The sequence below is a fragment of the Zea mays genome, chromosome 9 (assembly GCF_902167145.1).
Source record: "Zea mays cultivar B73 chromosome 9, Zm-B73-REFERENCE-NAM-5.0, whole genome shotgun sequence".
NCBI classification, from domain to species: Eukaryota; Viridiplantae; Streptophyta; class Magnoliopsida; order Poales; family Poaceae; genus Zea; species Zea mays.
This window is the reverse complement of record NC_050104.1, coordinates 140,000,948-140,025,876: the sequence shown is the minus strand read 5'-3', so window position 1 is coordinate 140,025,876 and position 24,929 is coordinate 140,000,948. Positions and strand designations below refer to the sequence as shown.

The following is a 24,929-nucleotide window of genomic DNA, read 5'->3' as shown; positions in this document are numbered from 1 at the left end:
AAATAAAATGAAAGATAAATAGAAATACCTTAGCTGAATAAAGAAAGACATCCTCTTTTGATAGTTTAAGAGCATGACTTCCCCCATAAGATGCAAGATTCAGAGCTGCACGTGGCTCTCCCTGGCAAAGTTGAATAGAGAGATGCAAGAGTTTTAAGGTGGCTGCTAAGAACAATTGAAAAATTGAGGCCTATAGCATGTATGGTACGGCAAAAAAGAGAATGCCTTCTCAAGCAATCCTGCGCAGCCGCAGATCAGTAGGAAACTGTACCAATAAATAGAGAAGCAAACAGTAATCCCTTCTTAGGCATACCACCCCTGGACTCCTTATATCCCATGCTCTGTTGAACATCCGGTGCATCCATGGTACGGCAAAAAAGAGAATGCCTTCCTGCGCAGCCGCAGATCAGTAGGAAACTGTACCAATAAATAGAGAAGCAAACAGTACCCAAACTATAGTCTCTCAAGCAATCCTGCTATTATTCATACAACATCTGATCGAACCCCCCGAAGCCTGAAACCACTGATCCAATCATCTGCATAGGAACATTCCACAGCATTCAGGTGCCTCCAGTTCAAGCAGCTTCATGGCAAGTGAACAGCCATGGTTCTTGACAAGGGTCGTGCCAGATATGGATAGTAGTTCTCAGCTTCCTCTCCAGAAATGGCAGAGTGTACTACGCAGTTTATGCACCACAAGGAGGTTTTCCCAGGAAGAAAACAATACAAAAAAGGTTGGATTTTTACCAAGAGGTCAGCGGATCTTTGTGCTCAATTAAGCAGTAAAACCTAGCTTGTCTGCCTGCAGTTTACCTCGATTCGGATGGTGGGGATCTCGATTTTGGCCGCACGACGTTTGCGCCGCCAGCTCCCTCGAGTCCGAGGCAACCGCGACGGGCTCTCCGCGCGATGTGCAGCACAGGTCCTCCGCGCGACTGGTGTTGCTTTACATGCAACTGCGCGATGTGCAGCACAGGGAGGCCGCGCGACTGGCGAGGCTGTCCGCCGAGGGGCAGGCCACCGGCGAGTGAGGAGCTCGCAGATCCAGGACGCAGCGAGCAGTAATGGCGGCGAGGAGGGGGCGACAGTGGTAGAGGAGAGGAGGTGCGCGACTGCCTGCGGGATGAGGAGTAATGGTGCTGGTCAGCCGTGGGGATGAGAGCTCGCCGGCCGGGATGAGAGCGACCGCGCGAGAGCCGCCGCGCCAGAGCCTTGCGACCGACGGAGAGCCTGCGTGCGGGCGTCTCTAGGTTTTTTGCTAAATGGGTCGTATACACTTGAATTGATAGATGGGCCTCAAATAGGTCAGCCAAATAAATTCCATCTTCTCTACCGCAGCGCAAATAAGTGGTACCATATCGGCCAGCAAAAGAGAGCGGTAGCAACTTATAAACGTGCCTGCTACAAACCAGATTGAACAACTTATAAAAGAAAGCAATCAGCTCTTGTAATCAGTTAGTGGTATTGTGAACATGTGTCAAATTTTTGCGCGCGCAGATGGACGATCCAGATTGAACAACAGCGATGCGGATGGACGCTCCAGATTGAACGAAGGCAGAACGGCAGGCTACCCTTAGAGCCTTAATAAGTAGTAGAAGTCGGAAGATCGAATACCGTTATACCCTCCAACCATGCTGAGGAGCAGCACAAAAGGACCCCAGGAGGAGCACGCGCACGCGAATTCCCAATTCTTGTATTTACGATGGAACAGTGGGCTGTCCATGTTGGGCTGTGCGGTTTGGTTTCCAGCCATGTGGGCTGCGTGGAGTGCGAGACATAACTAAGGGCCCGTTTGGCACAGCTCCAGCTCCTGATTCTAAGCGAGAATCTGGAGGAGCCGTGCCAAATGGGTATTTTTTTTAAACCGATTCTCGTGTGGAGCCGAAAGATCGGGAGTCGTTTTTGTGAAGAAAGGTGGGATCTAAAAAAATCTGCTCCACCATCCCTTAAAACAGCTCCTCAACCAACCAAATATGTACCTCCCCTTAAAGTTTGATCGAAATTACCCGCAATTGCCATTGGACAAAAACATAACGAGCCAATTTATGGATTAAACATTTGAGACCATTTTATGCACTACTATGATGGAAATATTTATATGTTATTGTTTCATAATTTTTTTCCGTATATGCATCCTACTTATTGGTTTGTAACAAAGTTGAACTGCAAAGGGTAAAACAGACAATCGCCACAGACCACCAACTTTCAGAAGACAGGAATCAGTTTACTTGCCAAACGGTTTTAAAAATGATTCTGATTCTCTAGAAGAATCAGGAGGATTAGCTCCTCACGAGGATCAGGATCTGGAGCTAAAGAAGCAGGAGCTGGAGCTTTGCCAAACGGGCCCTAAACTTGGTGTATACCACTGGGATCATCATGGATGGAATACAACGACAAACCTTACTCGCTATTCCTATTTTTCTTCCTTCACAAGCTTCCCTTCCTCTCGTCCTCCCCTAGCTGCTTCTAAGTTTCTAACAATGGGTATCAGAACGGCGATCCTTGGCTGTAGTGCTATCGTCCCAGGGTGATGATCGGCGCGGGATGGACGACAGTGGTCGTGCTAAGTCTGCGGACGGATGACAAATGGACCACCATTAAAGCTTACCGCCATGCGCGGTTTGATCTCTGGTCATATTGTCAGCGAGGAAAATCTAAACCTCTTGGTTGGCATGGACCTTTCAAAATATATGACCTTCTCACTTCATCTTGTACATTTATATTATACTCATCAATTTGTCTTCTTAATGCTGGATCTGCAACTATTTCATCTGGATTAAATGCCCTTCCAACATTTGACTGATCTGAAATTCTTGTTTGCGCGATTGGCATATCATTGACATTATTATTATCCTGACCACCAATTGCGGACCCCCTTGAAAGTGGCTGAAAAAATCTCCTCATTTCACTAGTACAGAGAAACTCTATAGTGGCGGTCGTAAACCTATTTTTAGTGGTGTTTTTCGTAACCGCCAGTACTAGGGGCCAGTAAAAATCATCTGGCGGTCGGCGTAATAAAACCGTCAGTGCAAATCATTTTCAGGAAACATAAAACAGATTTTAAAAATAATAAAAAATTTATTTTTATTAGGGGGCCTCAGCCCACCCACACGTCTCGGCAAGTCGCGGCATTTTTTACGCAAAATTCGCGCGCTACGCGGTTGTTAGTAATCGAACCATCAACCTCACCCTCGAACGTACCCTCCACTACCACTCCATTTATGACATGTTTTGTATCTAGTTTGTAGTTGTTTTGTCCACATATTACAACTATTTGAGTGTAAATTGCTTATTTGAGACCCTAAACGAATTTAAATACAAAAGTTGTCAACTACAAAGTTAAATAACTTTTGAAGTTCTACAACTTTTATTTTGACACTTTTTTCATCCGAGGTAGTTTGCAAAATTTGAATTTTAAATTTGACATACTTATATTCAATTTTTGAGAACCGAAATGAGTTCAAATTAAAAAGTTGTCAACTACAAAGTTTCATAACTTTTAGAGATCTACAAGTTTTATTTTGGTGGTTTTGTCATACGAGGTCGTTTGAAAAAACTCGAAAAATTAAGGATAAAATTGATTTCTAATGGTGGTTCCTTAAGAAAACTGTCACTAAAAATCGATTTCTACAGGCGGATCCTTAAGAAAACCGCCACTAAAAATCATGGATTTTTACATGCGGTTTTCTTAAGGAATCGTCTGTAGAAATACGATTTTTAGTGGCGGTTTTCTTAAGAAACCGCCACTAAAAATAGCACAGTCGGTGGATAACCGAATCCGTCTGTAAAAATATATCATCCCACAGGCGTTGAGCCTTTTTCTACTAGTGTTTATCTAAACAAAGAGGAGTAATAATCAATCAACATATCAGCTACTTATAAATTTATCTAATCCATTTATTAGTCATACAAGATTGCAAATCTACTTATACGCTTGTCTGTTTAGTGCTAACTGCTAAGTGTCTAAGTGCTTACCTTCGTGGCTGCTTGCCTGCTTGTCTTCTTGGCTAATTGGCTTCTTCTGTTCTTCAGAACATGCACCGAGCCAGCGGCTAGGAATAGGAGGTGGACGGGCTGCTTGCCAGCGGCTAGCAATACGAGGTGGATAGTCTCACGGGGACAGCAGCCGACAGCCGGAAGCCGGACAGCACGCTGGACGGGGACAGCAGTGGCGGCGGCGGCCGATGGCAGATTCTGCTCCTAGAAACCCACGGCAAACTGAGCGGCGACCGGCGGCCAAAGAAGTAAAGCTAACAGGCCTCGATCCCTTAAATGCTCAAACTCAGGCCTCAAATGCAGTTAGCTAACGGGCCTAAAGACTCAGTTTATTTTGGCCCATCATACATTTTATTATTTATACACTTTTACAGTAAACAATACTATACATATAAATAGTTTCAAAATTTCAGGGGGGGCCATGGCCTACATTGCCCCCCCTGTACGTCTGCCTCTGCTAGGAATAGGAGGTGGATGGCCTCACGGGGACAGCAGCCGACAGCCGGAAGCCGGACAACACGCTGGACGGGGACAGCAGTGGCGGCGGCGGCCATCTGCGAAACGGAGCGGCGGCCGGCGGCAGATTCTGCTCCTAGAAAACCACAGCAAACTGAGCGGCGGCCGGCGGCCAAAGCAGTAAAGCTAACAGGCCTCGATCCCTTAAATGCTCAAACTAAGGCCACAAATGCAGTTAGCTAACGGGCATAAAGACTCAGTTTATTTTGGCTCATCATACATTTTATTATTTATACACTTTTACAGTAAACTATACTATACATATAAATAGTTTCAAAATTTTAGGGGGGCCATGGCCTACATTGCCCCCCTTGTACGTCCGCCTCTACTAGGAATACGAGGTGGACGGCCTCAGGGGGACAGCAGCCGACAACCGGAAGCCGGACAGCACGCTGGACGGGGACAGCAGTGGCGGCGGCGGCCGTCTGCGAAACGGAGCGGCGGCCGGCGGTAGATTCTGCTCCTAGAAAACCACGGCAAACTAAGCGGCGGCCGGCTGCCAAAGAAGTAAAGCTAACAGGCCTCGATCCCTTAAATGCTCAAACTCAGGCCTCAAATGCAGTTAGCTAACGGGCCTAAAGACTCAGTTTATTTTGGCCCATCATACATTTTATTATTTATACACTTTTATAGTAAACAATACTATACATATAAATAGTTTCAAAATTTCAGGGGGGCATGGCCTACATTGCCCCCCTGTACGTCCGCCTCTGCTAGGAATAGGAGGTGGATGGCCTCACGGGGACAACAGCCGACAGCTGGAAGCCGGACAACATGCTGGACGGGGACAACAGTGGCGGCGGCGGCCGTCTGCGAAACGGAGCGGCGGCCGGCGGCAGATTCTGCTCCTAGAAAACCACGACAAACTAAGCGGCGGCCGGCGGCCAAAGAAGTAAAGCTAACAGGCCTCGATCCCTTAAATGCTCAAACTCAGGCCTCAAATGCAGTTAGCTAACGGGCCTAAAGACTCAGTTTATTTTGGCACATCATACATTTTATTATTTATACACTTTTACAGTAAACAATACTATACATATAAATAGTTTCAAAATTTCAGGGGGGGCCATGGCCTACATTGCCCCCCCTGTACGTCCGCCTCTGCTAGGAATAGGAGGTGGATGGCCTCACGGGGACAGCATCCGACAGTCGGAAGCCGGACAGCATGCTGGATGGGGACAACAGTGGCGGCGGCGGCCGTCTGCGAAACGGAGCGGCGGCCGGCGGCAGATTCTGCTCCTAGAAAACCACGGCGAACTGAGCGACGGCCGGCGGCCAAAGCAGTAAAGCTAACAGGCCTCGATCCCTTAAATGCTCAAACTGAGGCCTCGAATGCAGTTAGCTAACGGGCATAAAGACTCAGTTTATTTTGGCCCATCATACATTTTATTATTTATACACTTTTACAGTAAACTATACTATACATATAAATAGTTTCAAAATTTAGGGGGGCCATGGCCTACATTGCCCCCCTGTACGTTCGCCTCTGCTAGGAATATGAGGTGGACGGCCTCACGGGGACAGCAGCCGACAGCCGGAAGCCGGACAGCACGCTTGTCGGGGACCATAATTAGGGGTACCCTTAAGACGCCTAATTCTCAGCTGGTAACCCCATCAGCATAAAGCTGCAAAGGCCTGATGGGTACGATTAAGTCAGGGATCAGTCCACACGAGTGACTCGATCACGCTTCGCCCGAGCCTAGCCTCGACCAAGGGCAGCCGACCTCGAGAGACTTCCGTCTCGCCCGAGGCCCCCCTTTTTAACGGCGGACACACCTCCGGCTCGCCCGAGGCCCTGGCTTCGCTTAGAAGCAACCCTGACTAAATCGCCGTGCCGACTGACTAGGTTGCAGGAGCATTTAACGCAAAGGTGGCCTGACACCTTTATCCTGACACGCGCCCCCCAGCAGAGTCGAAGTGACCGCCGTCACTCCACCGCTCTACTGACCAGTCTGACAGAAGGACAGCGCCGCCTGCGCCACTCCGACTGCAGTGCCACTCGACAGAGTGAGTCTGACAGGCAGTCAGGCCTTGCCAAAGGCGCCATAGCGAACTCCGCTCCGCCCGACCCCAGGGCTCGGACTCGGGCTAAGACCCGGAAGACGGCGAACTCCGCTCCGCCCGACCCAGGGCTCGGACTCGGGCTAAGACCCGGAAGACGGCGAACTTCGCTCCGCCCGACCCCAGGGCTCGGACTCGGGCTAAGACCCGGAAGACGGCGAACTCCGCTCCGCCCGACCCCAGGGCTCGGACTCGGGCTAAGACCCGGAAGACGGCGAACTCCGCTCCGCCCGACCCAGGGCTCGGACTCGGGCTCAGCCCCAGAAGACGACGAAACTCCGCCTCGCCCGACCCAGGGCTCGGACTCCGCCCTGGCCTCGGCCGAACGACCTCCGCCTCGCCCGACCCGATGGCTCGGACTCGGCCTCGGCAACAGAAGACAGACTCAACCTCGGCTTCGGAGGAGCCCCCACGTCGCCCGACCTAGGGCGCAGGCCCGCCACGTCAACAAGAAGCGCCATCATCATCCTACCCCGAGCCGACTCGGGTCACGGAGAACAAGACCGGCGTCCCATCTGGCCAGCTCCGCCAGATGGACAATGATGGCGCCCCACAAGCTCTATGACGACGGCGGCTCTCAGCTCTCTTACGGAAGCAGGGTGACGTCAGCAAGGACTCGACCGCTCCAACAGCTGTCCCTCCGCCAGGCTCCGTCGCTCCTCCGACAGCCACGACATCACGCCAGTAAGGTGCCAAGACCTCTCCGGCTGCCACATTGGCATGTACCTAGGGCGCTAGCTCTCTCTCCGCTAGACACGTAGCACTCTGCTACACCCCCCATTGTACACCTGGATCCTCTCCTTACGACTATAAAAGGAAGGACCAGGGCCTTCTTAGAAAAGGTTGGCCGCGCGGGGACGAGGACGAGACAGGCGCTCTCTTGGGGCCGCTCGCTTCCCTCACCCGCGTGGATGCTTGTAACCCCCCTACTGCAAGCGCACCCGACCTGGGCGCGGGACGAACACGAAGGCCGCGGGATCTCCACCTCTCTCACGCCCGTCTCCGGCCACCTCGCCTCTCCCCCCTTCGCGCTCGCCCACGCGCTCGACCCATCTGGGCTGGGGCACGCAGCACACTCACTCGTCGGCTCGGGGACCCCCCGGTCTCGAAACGCCGACAGTTGGCGCGCCAGGTAGGGGCCTGCTGCGTGCTGACGAACAGCTTCCCGTCAAGCTCCAGATGGGCAGTCTCCAGCAACCTCTCCGGCCCGGGACGGTGCTCCGTTTCGGGAGTCTTGAGTTCATGTCCTTCAACGGCAGCTACGACATGATACTCCTTCCTCCGCCGCGTGACAACGACAATGACGGCCGACAACCCGCCCGCCGGCGGCGGAATCGGCGACATCTTCCCCGCGTGGCGGAAGAACAACATTCGAGCTCGCTCCGTCCTCTCCCCCGCCAACGGAGGAGGAGGCGAGGCAACCAAGGCCAAGCGGGAGGCCGCGCTTCGTCGGCTGTCGAGCGAATCGACGTCCCCAGCGCCCCGACGGAAGGCACGCCGGGCGTCGACCTCGCGTTCGAGACAGAGGCAGGCGCCGTCCCCCCGCGACACGCTGATCCCGAGCAAGAAGACGACGCCAGCGCGCTCGCGGAAAGCCTGCAGGATGTCGCCCTCGTACCTGAGATGACGGTGCAACCAGTCCCCGATGTGACTACGTCGCTCCTCGTCGACCAAAAGGTACCGACTAACTCCCATCTTATGTCATTTCGACTCGGCCTCAACCCGCCAAGCGACCTCGCTTTGACGGGCGCTCTCTTTGAGGCGAGTGCAACCCCACTGGGGTTTCGTATGCGGTCGCCGTGGGACCGATTGACGGACGTCTTGACCTACGGGCCCTCCGGGTCCGAGGAAGACGACGATCCCAGCATCTGTTGGGATTTCTCTGGACTTGGCAACCCCAGTGCCATGCGGGACTTCATGACCGCATGTGACTACTGCCTCTCCGACTGTTCCGACGAAAGCCGCAGCCTTGACGACGAGGGCTGCGGCCCAAGCCGCGAATGTTTCCACATCGAGCTAGGGGATCCCTCCGAAGGCAACCATCTCGGCATGCCGGAGGACGGTGATCTTCCTAGGCCGGTGCCTCGCGCCGACATCCCGCGGGAGCTAGCTGTGGTCCCCGTTCCGGCGGGGGGTTACGACCCACAACTCGAGCAAGTCCGCGAGGCGCAGGCCAGGCTCAACGAGGGAACAGGAGCGCTTGAGTCGATCCGTTGGGACGTCGGGCAGGCATGGGCGGGCCAACCCCCGGTCGGAGAAATACGTCACCTGCCCCAAGGTCTCCAGCGCCGCGTCGCCAACGATGTCAGGGTCAGGCCGCCGCCCGCATCCAGCGGGGTTGGTCAGAACCTGGCAGCCGCAGCGATGCTCCTCCGCGCGATGCCGGAGCCATCAACCACCGAGGGTCGGCGAATCCAGGGAGAGCTCAAGAATCTTCTGGAAGGCGCTGCGGCCCGACGGGCCGAGAGCACTGCCTCCCGAAGGCAGGGATATCCCTCGGAACCTCATGCCGCGACTTCCCGATTCATGCGGGAAGCCTCGGTCTACACCGGGCGCACGAGTAACACCGCGCCTGCGGCCCCGGGCCACCTCGGCAACGAGCACCATCGACGCGACCGTCGGGCCCACCTCGACGAAAGGGTGCGCCGAGGTTACCACCCCAGGCGTGGGGGACGCTACGACAGCGGGGAGGATCGGAGTCCCTCGCCCGAACCACCCGGTCCGCAGGCCTTCAGTCGGGCCATCCGACGGGCGCTGTTCCCGACCCGGTTCCGACCCCCGACTACTATCACGAAGTACTCGAGGGAAACGAGACCGGAACTGTGGCTCGCGGACTACCGCCTGGCCTGCCAACTGGGTGGGACGGACGACGACAACCTCATCATCCGTAACCTCCCCATGTTCCTCTCCGACACTGCTCGTGCCTGGTTGGAGCACCTGCCTCCGGGGCAGATCTCCAACTGGGACGACTTGGTCCAGGCCTTCGCCGGCAATTTCCAGGGCACGTACGTGCGCCCCGGGAATTACTGGGACCTCCGGAGCTGCCGGCAACAGCCGGGAGAGTCTCTCCGGGACTACATCCGGCGATTCTCGAAGCAGCGCACCGAGCTGCCCAACATCACCGACTCGGATGTCATCGGCGCGTTCCTCGCCGGCACCACTTGCCGCGACCTGGTGAGCAAGCTGGGTCGCAAGACCCCCACCAGGGCGAGCGAGCTGATGGACATCGCCACCAAGTTCGCCTCTGGCCAGGAGGCGGTTGAGGCTATCTTCCGAAAGGACAAGCAGCCCCAGGGCCGCCCGTCGGAAGAGGCTCCCGAGGCGTCTACTCGGCGCGGCGCCAAGAAGAAAGGCAAGAAGAAGTCACAATCGAAACGCGACGTCGCTGACGCGGACCTTGTCGCCGCCGCCGAGTACAAGAACCCTCGGAAGCCCCCCGGAGGTGCTAACCTCTTCGACAAGATGCTCAAGGAGCCGTGCCCCTACCATCAGGGGCCCGTCAAGCACACCCTCGAGGAGTGCATCATGCTTCGGCGTCACTTCCACAGGGTCGGGCCACCCGCTGAGGGTGGCAGGGCCCGCGACGACGACAGGAACGAAGATCACCAAGCAGGAGAGTTCCCCGAGGTCCGCGACTGCTTCATGATCTACGGTGGGCATGCGGCAAACGCCTCGGCTCGGCATCACAAGCAAGAGCGCCGGGAGGTCTGCTCGGTGAAGGTGGCGGCGCCAGTCTACCTAGACTGGTCCGACAAGCCCATCACCTTCGACAAGGCTGACCACCCCGACCATGTGCCGAGCCCGGGGAAATACCCGCTCGTCGTCGACCCTGTCATCGGCAACGTCAGGCTCACCAAGGTCCTGATGGATGGGGGTAGCTGCCTCAACATCATCTACGCCGAGACCCTCAAGCTCCTGCGCGTCGATCTGTCCTCCGTCCGGGCAGGCGCTGCGCCCTTCCACGGGATCGTCCCTGGGAAGCGCGTCCAGCCCCTCGGGCGACTCGACCTCCCCGTCTGCTTCGGAACGCCCTCCAACTTCCGAAGGGAGACCCTGACGTTCGAGGTGGTCGGGTTCCGAGGAACCTACCACGCTGTACTGGGGAGGCCATGCTACGCGAAGTTCATGGTCGTCCCCAACTACACCTACTTGAAGCTCAAGATGTCGGGCCCCAACGGGGTCATCACCGTCGGCCCCACGTACAAACACGCGTTCGAACGCGACGTGGAGTGCGTGGAGTACGCCGAGGCCCTCGCCGAGTCCGAGGGTCTCATCGCCGACCTGGAGAACCTCTCCAAGGAGGTGCCAGACGTGAAGCGTCACGCCGGCAACTTCGAGCCAGCGGAGACGGTTAAGGCCGTCCCTCTCGACCCCAGCGGTGACACCTCCAAGCAGATCCGGATTGGGTCCGGGCTCGACCCCAAATAGGAAGCAGTGCTCGTCGACTTTCTCCGCGCAAACGCCGACGTCTTTGCGTGGAGTCCCTCGGACATGCCCGGCATACCGAGGGATGTCGCCGAGCACTCGCTGGATATTCGGGTCGGAGCCCGACCCGTCAGGCAGCCTCTGCGCCGATTCGACGAGGAGAAGCGCAGGGTGATAGGCGAGGAGATCCACAAGCTAATGGCAGCAGGGTTCATCAAAGAGGTATTCCATCCCGAATGGCTTGCCAACCCTGTGCTTGTGAGGAAGAAAGGGGGAAATGGCGGATGTGTGTAGACTACACTGGTCTCAACAAAGCATGTCCAAAGGTTCCCTACCCTCTGCCTCGCATCGATCAAATCGTGGATTCCACCGCTGGGTGCGAAACCCTGTCCTTCCTCGATGCCTACTCAGGGTATCACCAGATCCGGATGAAAGAGTCCGACCAGCTCGCGACTTCTTTCATCACGTCGTTCGGCATGTACTGCTATGTCACCATGCCGTTCGGTTTGAGGAATGCGGGCGCGACGTACCAGCGGTGCATGAACCATGTGTTCGGCGAACACATCAGTCGCACAGTCGAGGCCTACGTCGATGACATCGTAGTCAAGACAAGGAAGGCTTCCGACCTCCTCTCCGACCTTGAAGTGACATTCCGATGTCTCAAGGCGAAAGGAGTCAAGCTCAATCCTGAGAAGTGTGTCTTCGGGGTGCCCCGGGGCATGCTCCTGGGGTTCATCGTCTCCGAGCGAGGCATCGAAGCCAACCCGGAGAAAATCGCAGCCATCACCAGCATGGGACCCATCAAGGACTTAAAAGGCGTACAGAGGGTCATGGGATGCCTCGCGGCCCTGAGCCGCTTCATCTCACGCCTCGGCGAAAGAGGTCTGCCTCTGTACCGCCTCTTAAGGAAGACTGAGTGTTTCGCTTGGACCCCTGAAGCCGAGGAAGCCCTCGAGAACCTGAAGGCGCTCCTTACGAAGGCGCCTGTCTTGGTGCCCCCAGCTGATGGAGAAGCCCTCTTGGTCTACGTCGCCGCCACCACTCAGGTGGTTAGCGCCGCGATTGTGGTTGGGAGGCAAGAGGAAGGGCATGCGCTGCCCGTTCAGAGGCCAGTCTACTTCGTCAGCGAGGTACTATCCGAGACCAAGATCCGCTACGCACAAGTTCAGAAGCTGCTGTATGCTGTGATCCTGACGAGGCGGAAGTTACGACACTACTTCGAGTCTCATCCGGTAACTGTGGTGTCATCCTTCCCCCAGGGGGAGATCATCCAGTGCCGAGAGGCCTCGAGCAGGATCGCAAAGTGGGCGGTGGAAATCATGGGCGAAACGATCTCGTTCGCCCCTCGGAAAGCCATCAAGTCCCAGGTGTTGGCGGACTTCGTGGCCGAATGGGTCGACACCCAGCTGCCGACGGCTCCGATCCAACCGGAGCTCTGGACCATGTTTTTCGACGGGTCGCTGATGAAGACAGGAGCCGGCGCGGGCCTGCTCTTCATCTCGCCCCTTGGAAAGCACCTACGCTACGTGCTGCGCCTCCATTTCCCGGCGTCCAACAATGTGGCCGAGTACGAAGCTCTGGTCAACGGGTTGCGGATCGCCATCGAGCTAGGGGTCAGACGCCTCGATGCCCGCGGTGATTCGCAGCTCGTCATCGACCAAGTCATGAAGAACTCCCACTGTCGCGACCCGAAGATGGAGGCCTACTGCGATGAGGTTCGGCGCCTGGAAGACAAGTTCTCCGGGCTCGAGCTCAACCACATCGCTCGGCGCTACAACGAAACCGCAGACGAGCTGGCTAAAATAGCCTCGGGGCGAACGACGGTCCCCCCGGACGTCTTCTCCTGGGATCTGCATCGACCCTCCGTCAAGATCGACGACGCGCCCGAGCCCGAGGCACCCTCGGCTCAGGCCGAGGCGCCCTCGGGTCGGCCCGAGGCACCCTCGGCTCAGCCCGAGGTACCCTCGGCCCCCGAGGCCGAGGTACTGAACGTCGAGGAGGAGCTGAGCGGGGCCATGCCTGATCGAAACTGGCAGGCCCCGTACCTGCGATATCTCCGCCAGGGAGAGCTACCCCTCGACCAAGCCGAGGCTCGGCGGGTAGCACGGCGCGCCAAGTCGTTCGTCTTGCTGGGCGACGAGGAGGAGCTCTACCACCGGAGCCCCTCGGGCATCCTCCAGCGATGCATCTCCATCACCGAAGGTCAGGAACTCCTGCGGGAAATACACTCAGGGGCTTGCGGCCATCATGCAGCGCCTCGAGCCCTTGTCGGGAATGCTTTCCGGCAAGGCTTCTACTGGCCAACGGCGGTGGCTGACGCCACTAGAATTGTCCGCACCTGCGAAGGGTGCCAATTCTATGCGAAGTAGACCCACCTGCCCGCTCAGGCTCTGCAGACGATACCCATCACCTGGCCCTTCGCTGTATGGGGTCTGGACCTCGTCGGTCCCTTGCAGAAGGCGCCCGGGGGCTACACGCACCTGCTGGTCGCCATCGACAAATTCTCCAAGTGGATCGAGGTCCGACCCCTGAACAGCATCAGGTCCGAGCAGGCGGTGGCGTTCTTCACCAACATCATCCATCGCTTCGGGGTCCCAAACTCCATCATCACCGACAACGGTACCCAGTTCACCGGCAAAAAATTCTTGGATTTTTGCGAGGATCACCACATCCGGGTGGACTGGGCCGCCGTGGCTCATCCCATGTCGAATGGGCAAGTAGAGCGTGCCAACGGCATGATTCTACAAGGGCTCAAGCCTCGGATCTACAACGGCCTCAACAAGTTCGGCAAGCGATGGATGAAGGAACTCCCCTCGGTGGTCTGGAGCCTAAGGACGACGCCGAGTCGCGCCACGGGTTTCACGCCGTTTTTTCTGGTCTACGGGGCCGAAGCTATCTTGCCCACTGACCTGGAATACGGCTCCCCGAGGACAAGGGCCTACGCCGATCAAAGCAACCAAGCTAGCCGGGAAGAATCGCTGGACCAGCTGGAGGAGGCTCGGGACAGGGCCTTACTACACTCGGCGTGGTACCAGCTGTCCCTGCGACGCTACCACGCCCGAGGGGTCCGACCCCAAGACTTCCAGGTGGGCGACCTGGTGCTTCGGCTACGGCAAGACGCCCGGGGAAGGCACAAACTCACGCCCCCCTGGGAGGGGCCATTCGTCATCGCCAAAGTTCTGAAGCCCGGAACATACAAGCTGGCCAACAACCAAGGCGAGATCTACGGCAACGCTTGGAACATCAAACAACTACGTCGCTTCTACCCTTAAGATGTTTTCAAGTTGTTCATATACCTCGCACCTACGCAAAGTTTAGTCATCAAGGAAGGGTCGGCCTAGCCTCGGCAAAGCCCGACCCTCCCTCGGGGGCTAAAAGGGGGGAGACCCCCTCTGCGTCGAATTTTTCCTCGAAAAAGGATCTCTTTTTAGCAGAATTTCTTTCGTGCTCTTTGACTGCTTCGAAAAGCGGATCCTGGAAACGACGGAGTACACGTAAGCAGCCAAGGCCGACCGAGCCGAGGGACTCCTACGCCTCCGGGATACGGATACCTCACTCATCACCTTCTGCGATAAGTAACTCGCGTTCGGATAAAGTGATTCCGCGGACCGAACAAGTCTTCACGTTCGGAAGCTCTTCTGCCGAGACGGTCCTTCAAGCCTTCTCGACTGAATCGGTGATAGGGCCTCATGGACGGGCGAAAGTACGCGTAAGCGGCAAGGCCGACCGAGCCGAGGGACTCCCACGCCTCTGGGATACGGATACCTCACTCATCACCTTCCGCGAGAAGCAACTCTCGCCCACACAAACATCCCTGTTACCGACGGAAAGTCCAGATGCTCGAAATAAAAGGAAAAGGAGACGCGGCTTTACAACGAAGCGAGGGTGTGTTTTCTGGCCTCGGCGGCCGCAGAAGGCACACGCTACAAGACAATCTGATCCTGCAGGTTCGGGTCTTCACGCTAAAGGGGGCCGTACCACCCTCGGCATCGACGACGCCTTCAGCAAGGTCCGACCCAGCCTCAGACGGCGACACGGTCCGGGGACTTCTCCGGGAATCCGGCCCGAGCAGGCGGCTCGGCCGGTTACCCCTGGGGCCTCGGCCAAGCATCTTCCAAGGGCGCCAGCCCGACCCGAGGCCTCGGGTGATCGACTCCGGCGTCGACCCCCGCTGATGGGCAACCCGGCTAGGCTCCGGCCAACCAGGTTCCCATTTTCGAGCCAACTCCGCCTCTGTTCGTACTGATATCGCTACCCCCGGCCTCGGCTCATCGAAGAGCGGCCAAGGGGTCCCTTTAACTAAGCTAGAGGAGCCTCAGACAACAAGGCCGATCGAGCCGAGGGATTCCTACGCCTCCGGGATACGGATACCTCACTCGTCACCTTGACACGGGGTGACTCACGCTTGGTGAAGCGGTTCAGATAATCAACAGGCGAGACTTAGTGCTCGAAAATGAGGAAAAAACACGGCTCCGTGCCGAAATTACATACATGTTCAGGCCTCGACAGCCGCAATGAACAAACACACTGGCGTTCAAAGTGCCATCACAAACGGAACTCCGGTTCCGTCCCCGCGGGTACGAGCGGCCTCGGGCCTGCGGGGCGACGATCATCGGGAGGCTCGCCAGTGACCTCTGTGGCAGCAGCCATGGTCCCGGGCGGACGCGGCCACTGGGGGGCTCTTGTTCGCGGTCCCGCTCAAGGGACGCGGACCAGCCATCAAAGCCAAAGAGCAGGCCGCTCCCAAGCGCTCCGGCAGATCCTCGCTGCCGTCCTCGCTGCGAATGCGAGGGGAAGGACGGAATGTTGCATCCTAGCTGGGCAGCAACAGTTCGCCTTCCACGGCATGACTGGAGGACGTCTCCGTCGCAGCACGGGAGGGCGATTGCCACCACCAGAAGCTGGAAGAGGAGGTGGTCCGCCGACCCGCGCAGGAGGTAGAGCCCCGGCTCGCCTCGCTCCCCGCCCCAGCGAGGATGACGAACACCCCCGATACTGGGGCGGGATCACAGCCTGGTTTGCCTCTCCCCATCCAGGAGCTGGAGGTCACCGTCTTGGGTGACCGCCGGCGGAGGGGAGCAACCAGGCTGCATGATGAAAATCCTTGAAGCCGAACGATGGCTGAAAGGTACCAACTCCCACGGAGTTGCGTTCCTCCGACGAGGAGGCGGAAAGACGGCGGGTACCCCCCATCCGGGGGCTTGGAAGATGGAAAGACGCGACGCATAAGGGAGGGAGAAGACATGGTTGCCTTCCGAAAGGGGTCGCCCTCCTTTTAAAGGCGACTCTCCCTACGTGCGCCCCCAAACGCCACGGGCCGAGTCTTCTCCAACACGCTCCAAGGCCCTCCCCTGCGGCGCGGGGGCTGGGTCCCGCATGTCATGCAAACCGACTCAGAAGCAGAAGAAGCCAAACCGCCGCGCGCGGTGCACATAACCGCCCAGCGGTTACAAGCGATTCCCCACTTTCGCCCAGACCAACGGGCGGGAGGGGCGGGCAGCCATGCAGGCGGCATGCAACCGCGCCAGGTGGACGCGCTTCTCCGACTTCTGACGCGCCGGCTTGGAGGCCCGGGCCCACACGTCGCGCAACCAGCGCGCCAGTTGCTGCATGCAAGCAACCGCACCGCCACTTGTGCCACCGTCGCACCTCCTCGGTTGCGGAGCCTATGGCGCGACTCGAGGCGACCCAGCGCACGACCCAGCAGCGCCAGCCTGGCGCGTTGGTCAAAGCGGCCGAAAGTGGGCCGGCAGTAATGGCGGTGGCAGGCGGGCGGGCGCAGCAGTCACGTCGTCAGCCAGGCTCACGTCCCATCCTGGGACAGCAAGAGAGCCTCCTCCCACGGCGTGAAGACGGTGCACCCGTGATCCGTTCCTCGAACGGCTCACGCACGCGCAACGGCCGCCCCGCAAACCACTCGCCCCGTCGCATTAACTCTGCGGCGGGACAGGCGGCGCCTCTGGCAGGAGAAGCGGACGACGCTTCGCCTTCGCCGTAATAACCACGTCAAAAAAGGTACGCCACGTCGTTCGATTTCGTATCCTTTTTTCCTCTTTCTCTATCTCTTGCAACAGGGACCGGGAAAGGGGGATACCCCGAAAAGGATCCTTCTCTGTGAAGGAACCGGGCTCCGCGCCCATTACTGATCAGGGGTTCGAAGGCTGGCCCCCGAAGGGTTCAACAGTCGCCTCATATCGCGTGGGCCCGACACCCACTACTGGTCAGGGGTTCGAAGGCCGGCCCCCCGAAGGGCTCCATGGCCGCCTCAGGCTACTCGGGCTCCGCGCCCATTACTGATCAGGGGTTCAAAGGCTGGCCCCCGAAGGGTTCAACAGTCGCCTCAGATCGCGTGGGCCCGACACCCACTACTGGTCAGGGGTTCGAAGGCCGGCCCCCCGAAGGGCTCCATGGCCGCCTCAGGCTACTCGGGCTCCGCGCCCATTACTGATCAGGGGTTCGAAGGCTGGCCCCCGAAGGGTTCACAGTCGCCTCAGACGCCGAGCGAGGGATGACCAGGGGTACGTTCGATACATAACCGAGGCTCGGGCTGCGCTCCCGAGGTACCCTAGGACATTTTCGAGACCAGCGGGAACGATCTTGTAACGGAATCCCATCGGAGGGAGGCATCGAGCCCTCGGACCCCGTCGCCAGGGGACCGGGTCCGGCAAATCACCCGCAGGTACTTTTGGGCGTGCCTCTGGGCCCCTAGCCGACCCCCAACGAACGGGGCACGGACGTCCACTCGGATTACCCGCTTGCAGCTCACCGGAGACACCATGTTCGGTGCCCATCGAGGGTAACATGGCGCTCTCCCCCCCTCCTCCTTGCGGAAAGGCGACGTAGGGGCGTATGTAAAAAAGCCGAGTCTGTCCCTGATCGTCCTCTCGCCCTGTGCAGAGGCTCGGGGGCTGCTCTCGCAAACCCGACTCCGGCCAAACCGTTGACAGCGTCAACATACCAGCCCGAGAGCTTGGGCCCCGACCGTGCACCCGGGCTACGGCCAGTTCGCATGAGGGAACGACCAGACCAGCCGAAGCATTACGCAAGGCATTAAGACCTCGAAGGAGTGTAACCACTCCTCCGAGGCCTCGGGGGCTACACCCGGCGGGTGCGCTCGCGCGCACCCACCAGAACAAAATGCAACCGAGAAAGGCTGGTCCCCTTGCAAAAAAGTGCGACGAAAGCCTCCAAGCGAGTGCTAACACTCCCTTCGAGGCTCGGGGGCTACTGTCGGGGACCATAATTAGGGGTACCCTCAAGACGCCTAATTCTCAGCTGGTAACCCCCATCAGCATAAAGCTGCAAAGGCCTGATGGGTACGATTAAGTCAGGGATCAGTCCACACGAGTGACTCGATCACGCTTCGCCCGAGCCTAGCCTCGGCCAAGGGCAGCCGACCTCGAGAGACTTCCGTCTCGGCCCGAGGCCCCCCTTTTTAACGGCGGACACACCTCCGGCTCGCCCGAGGCCCTGGCTTCGCTTAGAAGCAACCCTGACTAAATCGCCGTGCCAACTGACTAGGTTGCAGGAGCATTTAACGCAAAGGTGGCCTGACACCTTTATCCTGACACGCGCCCCCCAGCAGAGCCGAAGTGACCGCCGTCACTCCACCGCTCTACTGACCAGTCTGACAGAAGGACAGCGCCGCCTGCGCCACTCCGACTGCAGTGCCACTCGACAGAGTGAGTCTGACAGGCAGTCAGGCCTTGCCAAAGGCGCCATAGCGAACTCCGCTCCGCCCGACCCCAGGGCTCGGACTCGGGCTAAGACCCGGAAGACGGCGAACTCCGCTCTGCCCGACCCAGGGCTCGGACTCGGGCTAAGACCCGGAAGACGGCGAACTCCGCTCCGCCCAACCCCAGGGCTCGGACTCGGGCTAAGACCCGGAAGACGGCGAACTCCGCTCCGCCCGACCCCAGGGCTCGGACTCGGGCTAAGACCCGGAAGACGGCGAACTCCGCTCCGCCCGACCCAGGGCTCGGACTCGGGCTCAGCCCCAGAAGACGACGAAACTCCGCCTCGCCCGACCCAGGGCTCGGACTCCGCCCTGGCCTCGGCCGAACGACCTCTGCCTCGCCCGACCCGATGGCTCGGACTCGGCCTCGGCAACAGAAGACAGACTCAACCTCGGCTTCGGAGGAGCCCCCACGTCGCCCGACCTAGGGCGCAGGCCCGCCACGTCAACAAGAAGCGCCATCATCATCCTACCCCGAGCCGACTCGGGTCACGGAGAACAAGACCGGCGTCCCATCTGGCCAGCTCCGCCAGATGGACAATGATGGCGCCCCACAAGCTCTGTGACGACGGCGGCTCTCAGCTCTCTTACGGAAGCAGGGCGACGTCAGCAAGGACTCGACCGCTCCAACAGCTGTCCCTGCGCCAGGCTCCGTCGCTCCTCCGACAGCCACGACATCACGCCAGTAAGGTGCTAAGACCTCTCTGGCTGCCACATTGGCATGTACCTAGGGCGCTAGCTCTCTCTCCGCTAGACACGTAGCACTCTGCTACACCCCCCATTGTACACCTGGATCCTCTCCTTACGACTATAAAAGGAAGGACCAGGGCCTTCTTAGAGAAGGTTGGCCGCGCGGGGACGAGGACGAGACAGGCGCTCTCTTGGGGCCGCTCGCTTCCCTCACCCGCGTGGACGCTTGTAACCCCCCTACTGCAAGCGCACCCGACCTGGGTGCGGGACGAACACGAAGGCCGCGGGATCTCCACCTCTCTCACGCCCGTCTCCGGCCACCTCGCCTCTCCCCCCTTCGCGCTCGCCCACGCGCTCGACCCATCTGGGCTGGGGCACGCAACACACTCACTCGTTGGCTCGGGGACCCCCCGGTCTCGAAACGCCGACAACGCTGGACGGGGACAGCAGTGGCGGCGGCGGCCGTCTGCGAAACGGAGTGGCGGCCTGCGCCAGATTCTGCTCCTAGAAAACCACGACAAACTGAGCGGCGGGCGACGGCCAAAGAAGTAAAGCTAACAGGCCTAGATCCCTTAGAGCATCTCCAAGAGATCCTTAAAATCCTGCTTCCAATCCTTATTTTAGGAAAAAGGATGAGAGCACCTAGAGGGGGGTGAATAGGTGATCCTGTAAAACTTCAAACTTAATGCCACAAAACTTGATTAGTAGTCAGCACAATTAAAGCCAAGTGGCTAGAGAGAAGTTCTTGCAAGACACGATAACCACAAGAGGATCAATCACAGATAGACACAGTGATTTATCCCGTGGTTCGGCCAAGTTCAACACTTACCTACTCCACGTTGTGGCGTCCCAACTGACGAGGGTTGCAATCAACCCCTCTCAAGCGGTCCAAAGACCCACTTGAATACCACGGTGTTTTGCTTTGCTTTACTATATCCCGCTTGCGAGGAATCTCCACAACTTGGAGCCTCTCGCCCTTACACTTTGATGTTCACAAAGAAGCACGGAGTAAGGGAGGGATGAGCAACGCACACAAGACACAAAATCAGAGCGACAATACGCACACAAGTCACAACACGAGCTCTCAACACAGCTCAAAGAGTTCTCTACTCAAATGGGGCTTTAGTTGCTATCACAAAGAATCGAATGCGCGGAATTGAAGTCTTGGTGCTTAGTAATGCTTAGAGAATGCTTGGTGTACTCCTCCATGCGCCTAGGGGTCCCTTTTATAGCTCCAAGACAGCTAGGAGTCATTGAGAGCATTCCAGGAAGGCAATTCTTGACTTCTGTCGTCTGGCGCACCGGACAGTCTGGTGCACCACCGGACACTGTCCGGTGCAGATTTCTTTCCTTCTTTGGCGAAGCCGACCGTTGGCGGTTCAGAGCCGTTGGCGCACCAGACACTGTCCGGTGCACACCGGACAGTCCGGTGCCCTCTTCTGACCGTTGGCTCTGCCACGCGTCGCGCGCGGATTACGCGGCCGACCGTTGGCTGGGTCGACTGTTGGCTCACCGGACAGTCCGGTGATTTATAGCCGTACACCGTCGTTGAAGTCCCGAGAGCAGCCAGTTGACAGACGCCAGCCTGGCGCACCGGACACTGTCCGGTGCACCCAGACCGAGCAGCCTTTTGGCTGTACACAGCCAACTTTTCCAAAATTGTTCCTCCTGTTTCTAGCACTTAGACACAATACATTAGTCTTCGAAATAATGTACTAAGTCTAGAAACATACCTTTAATCTTGATTTGCACTTCTTGAGTCCTTGGCACAATTTAACACTTAGGCACTTGTGTTGGACACTTAATCACCAAAATACTTAGAAATGGCTCAAGGGCACATTTCCCTTTCAAAAAACACGCCTCGAACAGATACGTATCTAGAGTCCCAAAACTCCCGCACGCGTAAAGAACCTCGTACATGGCGCAAATTCCCGCAGGCGTACGCGCTTCCAAAACAAGCTAGTTTCCGATTCCCGCGTGATTTTGCTCCTTTCGCGCCATCGTCAGCCACCCGCTTTGCTTGATTTCGCACCATCGATGGCTTGCGCGCTTGGCTACTTGCTTGTGCATCCGGTCAGTCAGGCACCTGCTTTACCCAAAGTCGTAGCTGAGCATTTGGCCAGCCTAAATTGTAGTTGAGCATCCGAGATTCAAGCAAATGAGATACGTGAGCAGCTGAGTATGCACTGCGACGACGATGTAGAATGTTGGATGCTTGGGAGGCGGCGCAGGGAGATTCGTGCGATGGCATCTACTGATCTATATATGGCAGTTGTGGGACATGTACATTTAGATTTTGAGAAAATCTTAGGAGCTGTTGGAGACAGAACCCACAGATTGAAATTAAGAGATTTAGGGAGATCCTAATTCATCTGTATTGGGAGATTTATTTTGGAATCTCTTGGAGATGCTCTTAAATCCTCAAACTCAGGCCTCAAATGCAGTTAGCTAACGGGCCTAAAGACTCAATTTATTTTGGCCCATCATACATTTTATTATTTATACACTTTTACAGTAAACTATACTATACATATAAATAGTTTCAAAATTTCAGGGGGGCCATGGCCTACATTGCCCCCCTGTACGTCTGCCTCTGCTAGGAATAGGAGGTGGATGGCCTCACGGGGACAACAGCCGACAGCCGAAAGCCGGACAGCACGCTGGACGGGGACAGCAGTAGCGGCGGCGGCCGTCTGCGAAACGGAGCGGCGGCCGGCGACAGATTCTGCTCCTAGAAAACCATGGCAAACTGAGCGGCGGCCGGCGACCAAAGCAGTAAAGCTAACAGGCCTCGATCCCTTAAATACTCAAACTTAGGCCTCAAATGCAGTTAGCTAACGGGCCTAAAGACTCAGTTTATTTTGGCCCATCATACATTTTATTATTTATATATTTTTACAGTAAACTATACTATACATATAAATAGTTTCAAAATTTCAGGGGGACCATGGCCTACTTTGCCCCCTGTGTGTCCGCCTCTGAGCGGAATAGGAGGTGGACGGCCTCACGGGAACAGCAGCCGACAGCCGGAAGCCGGACAGCAAGCTGGACGGGGATAGCAGTGGCGGCGGCGGACGTCTGTGAAACGGAGCGGCGGCCGGCGGCAGATTCTACTCCTAGAAAACCACGGCAAACTGAGCGGCGGCCGGCGGCCAAAGCAGTAAAGCTAACAGGCCTCGATCCCTTAAATGCTCAAACTCAGGCCTCAAATGCAGTTAGCTAACGGACCTAAAGACTCAGTTATTTTGGCCCATCATACATTTTATTATTTATACATTTTTACAGTAAACTATACTATACATATAAATAGTTTCAAAATTTCACGGGGTCCATGGCCTACATAGAAAAATGCTATAAGGACTACCGTAGTGCTGAATCGGTGCAACTCAATGCCATCCACAGCTGCGACCTGCCCGTGGCCTCGGTAGTTCCCTCCGACATCACGTCGCTCAGAGTGCCGGAAACTATTCTACGCCGGTGTCTGCTCTCCTACGGCCTACGGCCTCGCCATCAGGTTTTGGTGCAGTGGTCTCAGTGACCGGCTTCTATGGCCACCTTGGAGGATGAAGACAAGCTGCGTCGCGACTTTCCTTCGGCGCCGGCTTGGGGGGTTACACCCTCCATCTCCAACCATGCTGAGGAGCATCACAAGGCCCCTAGGAGGAGCACGCGCGCACATGAATTCCCTGTCCGTATTGGACTGTGCGGTTTGGTTCCGAGCGTAAACTTGGTGGTGTATGCCACTGTGTGGGGATCATCATCGAATACAACAACAAGTCAACAAACATGTTACTCGCTATTACTATTCTTCTTCCTTCCCAAGTTTCCCTTCCTCTCATCCTCCCCTAGCTAGCCGCTTCTAACAAATACCTGCACGGACTTCCTTCGAAGCATCACTGGGTCATACATGGTGGCAATATATAAGAACACCAGCTAAGCTGTAGCCTGCCGAGTGCCGACCACGGAGCGAGCCACTAATCAGTACTACGCGCGCACGCATGACATGCATGAGCTACGCGCCTACTCCGCCAACACGTGGCTGACCCCGGCCTTGCACACGCGCGCGCAGACACATCTCTTCTCCTGTCCATCTGAAGCCGAGGAAAGCGACGCACCGCGCAGCACGCGCGACACTTTCGTCCATTTCCATCTCTCGGTCTCCTCCCCCCATATCGATCAAAGTCGGCCATCGACCGGCCGTGGTAGGACGTTCCTGTCCCCTGTCCGATGCTTCCGATACGCTTCGCTAGCTGTTTGTTTCACATCGTTTGCTGCTCCTCCTGCGTCGCGGCGCGCAGCTACATACTAGTCGCATCGTCGACGACAGTGCATGCCTGGTCACGATCAGCTGCTCAAATAAGACGTCCGGACCGTACCAGCGGAGACCGTCTCCTCCTCTGACCGCATTTTTTGTCAACCGCCGCCGACGGGATCGAAGCAGCTAGCGACTAGCACGGGTTGATGTCCTCCTCGCTCTCAGGCGAACGAATTTATTTGGACACATACATGAATGGCAAGAGCAAGCAGTTTAAATGGATATCAATATATCCATGAATAGTGTTGGCACTTGTTTTTGACTCCTTAGGGTATCAAAACAAGACAATAAACAATGAGATTGAATCTTACACTACCGGGAACCGGAGCTTTGCCGAGTGCAATTTATCGGATACTCGGCAAAGCATTCTTTGTCGTTACCGATATACAGTTCACGCAAGACTTCTTTACCGAATGTTTTTTATGCTTTACCGAGTGTCTGAAGCATTCAACAAAGCAGCTGTGTCTGATAGTGTTACCATTAAATTCACCTTCTTTGAGGAGACGGTTGGATTTTAAAGATGAGGGTGTGACAATAATTAATAAGGACGGTATTAACAAAATAGTAATTTGAAGAATGTAAATATGAACATCAAACATATCACGTAATCTCATAAATTAAACATTGCTTACTTACTTCATCGTTTTTCAATACTAAATCAGAGATTACATTTGTACCTTCGACTTTGTGAGGCTTACAAGACGAAGGAAGAATTACAACTTCATAGATGAGAGATGCCCGTACTTTCCCCGATCGGAAAAGAGTGTCCCAATACATGACATTGTTTCTCTATTTATAGACACAGAGTATAACTTTAATAAAATTACATCTTCAAGCCTATACATTTGAGCTATTTAGCATGGTAAAGATGAGGACGTCTTTTCATTTCATCGTCTTGGCGAGCGAGTCCGGGAAGACTTGCTTCGGCTTTAACTGGCTTGCCCCTTGTCCTTTTACGATAGTATCTCGAAGCTTGTTTCTTTCTCTATGACCGATCCGTTCGCAAATGTTTTTATAAGTGTCGGGGACCATAATTAGGGGTACCCTCAAGGCTCCTAATTCTCAGCTGGTAACCCCCATCAGCATAAAGTTGCAAACGCCTGATGGGTGCGATTAAGTCAGGGATCAGTCCATTCGAGGGACTCGATCACGCCTCGCCCGAGCCTAGCCTCGGACAAGGGCAGCCGACCCCGG

At 56.4% G+C, this 24,929-nt stretch overlaps 1 long non-coding RNA gene across 1 annotated transcript; it reads right to left on the bottom strand.

Annotated features, from left to right (window-relative positions):
* Positions 1–308: 308 nt before the first annotated feature.
* On the bottom strand, positions 309–16,829 carry LOC103639197 (uncharacterized). Its single transcript, XR_559294.1, has 3 exons — positions 16,818–16,829; positions 13,953–13,956; positions 309–536 (listed from the first exon to the last, which is right to left on the bottom strand). It is a non-coding gene; the product is annotated as an uncharacterized lncRNA (long non-coding RNA).
* Positions 16,830–24,929: the final 8,100 nt, after the last annotated feature.